Here is a 3,760-nt window from a genome sequence, read left to right on the forward strand (position 1 = left end):
AAGCAATGATTTTTCTGGTTTTTCAAGAAGTCAAACTGCCTAGTCTGAGTCAGGGAACCCCAAGCCCTTCAGTTTTAAACCAGGCTCTAAAACATCATTCCTGCTTTCTCTCTTTTTTTTCCCCTTGTGCTGAATTCTCATATTGGCTACAGACTTTCCAGATGTGTTTTTCCTTATTAAAATACTAAAACAAAATTAGATGTGCTTAAGTCATTGGCATATATTTTTAAAGCCTCATTATTTTGGATTGGGGGTGATTTTTGTTGGTTTGTTGTTTTGGGCTAACATTTTTATGAACCAAGAAAGCATATTTGGATATAAATTTATCCATGATGAATAGTATGTTGCTAAATATATAGTTAACAGTGATACTACTTCCTCAACTCATTGCCAATTTATTAATGAGTTTTGCCAATTGGCATTAGATAACATAAATAAACTACATGTAAAAATTATTAAGGATTTAGGGGACTATTATGGAAAACATAATTATTAGCATGTGATACTAATTTAGCATAATTCCCCTAAACTGAGCCTATTTCCCTTCCTATAAATAGTAATAATTTAAAGCAGCTTCTCTTATATCATGGGCTTTGAACACAACATGAACTGCATTTATGATGCTCAGTCAGCCACAGAGAGAGAAGCACAGCACTAAAGAGCTGTCTTTGAAATAAGCTCATTCGTCACTGTTTCAACTCAGGACGGTAGCATCTTAGTCTTCACTTACTCAGTATAGGGGTTGTCACACACAGTCACGAAACACCAGGGTGTCAGAGACAGTGTTGGTGCTAAATAATAACAGGCAGTTGTGAATGATTTTTCTTGGGAGGAAGACAAAGCAGAGTCCAGACTGTCCCATAATAGCTCTGCTGTGTCTCTCACCAACATTCTAAAAGGTCACCTTGAGCAGTTTCCCAGCTAAGTGCCCAGGAACTTGCAAAGAGGGCAAGAAATGACATGTAGCCTGCAACCCTGGTCACCTGTCTCAGGCCAGTGAGCTGGGTCTGGGAAATGCTGTCAGTGGTGGGGCGTGTGCCTCTCCATGTTGGGTCCGTGGCCTGATTTCCAAGTTACTGCCATGTCTTTTTCACTTTACTGATGGATAAAATTTTAATAAAGAAGAAGCCCAAGACAGATGAAAAGACATAAATTGTCTATCTTGTTGTTGTTCAGTCACTCAGTCTGTCCGACTCTTTGTAATAACATGGACTTCACTATCTCCCAGAGTTTGCTCAAACTCATATCCATTGAGTTGGTAATGCCATCCAACCATCTCATCCTCTGTCGTCCCCTTCTCCTTCTGTCTTCAGTCTTTCCAGCATCAGGGTCTTTTCTAATGAGTCAGTTCTTCACGTCAAGTGGCCAAAGTATTGGAGCTTCAGCTTCATCATCAGTCCTTCCAGTGAATATTCAGGATTGATTTCCTTTGCAATTGACTGGTTCGATTTCCTTGCAGTCCAAGGGACTCTCAAGAATCTTTTCCAACACCACAGTTCAAAAGCATCAATTCTTTGGCACTCAGCCTTCTTTATGGTCTAACTCACATCCATATATGACTACTTGGAAAAATCATAGCTTTGACTAGATGGACCTTTGTTGGCAAAGTAATGTCTCTGCTTTTTAATATCTATCTAGGTTTGTCATAGCTTTTCTTACAAGGAGGAAGTGTCTTTTAATTTCATGGCTGCAGTCACCATCTGCAGTGATTTTGGAGCCCCCCCACAAAAAAATAAAGTCTCAAATTGTTTCCCCATCTATTTGCCATGAAGTGATGGGATCGGATGGCATGGTCTTTGTTTTTTGAATGTTGAGTTTTAAGCCAGCCTTTTCACTCTCTTCTTTCACCTTCATCAAGAGGCTCTTTTGTTCCTCTTTGCTTTCTTCCGAGAAAGAGTGGTGTCATCTGCACACCTGAGGTTATTGATTTTTCTCCTGGCAATCTTGATTCCAGCTTCTGCTTCATCCAGCCCAGCATTTTGCATAACGTACTCTGCATATAAGCAGGGTGACAGTATACAGCCTTGACGTACTCCTTTCCCAGTTTTGAACCAGTCTGTTGTTCCATGTCCAGTTCTAACTGTTGTTTCTTCACCTGCATACAGGTTTCACAGGAGACAGGTAAGGTGTTCTGTTATTCCCATCTCTTGAAGAGTATTCTACAGTTTGTTGTGATCCATACAGTCAGAGGCCTTCACCTAGGCAATGAAGCAGAAATAGATGTTTTTTCTGAAATTCTCTTGCTTTTTCTATAATCTAATGGATGTTGGCAATTGTCTACATTGATCAAGAAAGATCCCATGAACGTTTCTCTTGGTACCCAAAACAACAGGATAATATGAATTTGGTTTATAACTACCCTCTAAATATTAATAAAAGCACATGAGAACAATAAACTCTATGTCTTATTTTAGCAATTAGACATAAATTATTTGCATTTATTTTCCAGTAATATATATATGTATCATCTACCTTTTAATATTAGCAGCAGAGGAAAAGTCAGGAGAGGGGGAAAAAAAATCAAGATTCTTTTCATAAAATCAACATTTAAAAATTTTGGTTGGTGTATTTATTTCTTCCTCATAAAGGACTTTTGGGGAGACATTATAACTGATTAACTTTATTGCCAATGATTTTATAAATATCATGTTGGTTGAAATGCTGTGGCTTTGTTTGGGAAACTCTGAATATACCCAGAGAAGCATAGTGTGAATTGTCATGCCAATGAGAGTGAAAACATTAAAGAATCCCTGACATAAAGCAAGTAGGTCGGATTTGAACCAATAGCTCTGATTCCACGGGGTCAGCTTAGTTCTTCTGTATATTTTGTAATAAATTAAGATTCCTAGCTGTAATACCAGACAGAGCTAGCAGGTTTTTTAAAAATAATTTTATAGTTTATTTATTTTTGGCTGTGCTAGGTCTTCGCTGCTGCTCAGACAACTCTCTGGTTGTGGTGCGTGGGCCTCTCATTGCGGTGGTTTCTCTTGTTGTGGAGCACAGGCTCTAGGGTGTGGAGACGTCAGCAGTCGTGGCAGGTGGTCTCCATAGTTTTGGCTCCTGGGCTCCAGAGCACAGGTTCAATAGCTCTGGCACAGGGGCTTAGCTGCTCTGAAGCATGTCGGATCTTCCCGGAGCAGGGACTGAACGGGAGTCGCAAGCATTGACAGGCAGACTCTTTCCCACTGAGCCTTCAGGGAAGCCCTAGCGTGTTTATAGTATTTTCTAGGTGTCAAGCATGGCAGCTCCACTCTTATAGTGAACCCTCAGAGCAGCACTGAAGTGGATAATTAGTGTTCACTTTTTTACATAAAGAAACTTAAGATCATGCTGATAGCAAAAGGCAGAGCTGAGGCTCAAACTTTGTCTGGCTTCAGCATCTCTGCTCTTAATTGAGGCATCTCATTCAATTTCACCCTCAGCACAGTTAACCTAAGGTCAGGGGTTGACAGAATATGGCCATGGGCCAAATCCAGTTCACTGCCTCATTTTGTATGTCTTGTGAGCTAAGAACCATTTTTATGTTTTTAATGTTCTTTTTGAGAAAAGAAGTATAGCATAGCATTCTGTGCTTTGTAAAAAAAAAAAATTACATAACAATTTCAGTGTCTGTAAAGTTTTATTGACACACAAGCCTTGTTCATTCTTTTATATATTAGCCAAGGCTGCTAAAATCACAGAGTTGAGTAGTTGTGAGAGAAACCAAATGGCCTGCAAATCTAAAAATATCTACCACCTGACTTTTCACAGACAGAGTTTG

This window comes from Oryx dammah, unplaced genomic scaffold (assembly GCF_014754425.2).
Source record: "Oryx dammah isolate SB20612 unplaced genomic scaffold, SCBI_Odam_1.1 HiC_scaffold_24, whole genome shotgun sequence".
Taxonomy (NCBI): Eukaryota; Metazoa; Chordata; class Mammalia; order Artiodactyla; family Bovidae; genus Oryx; species Oryx dammah.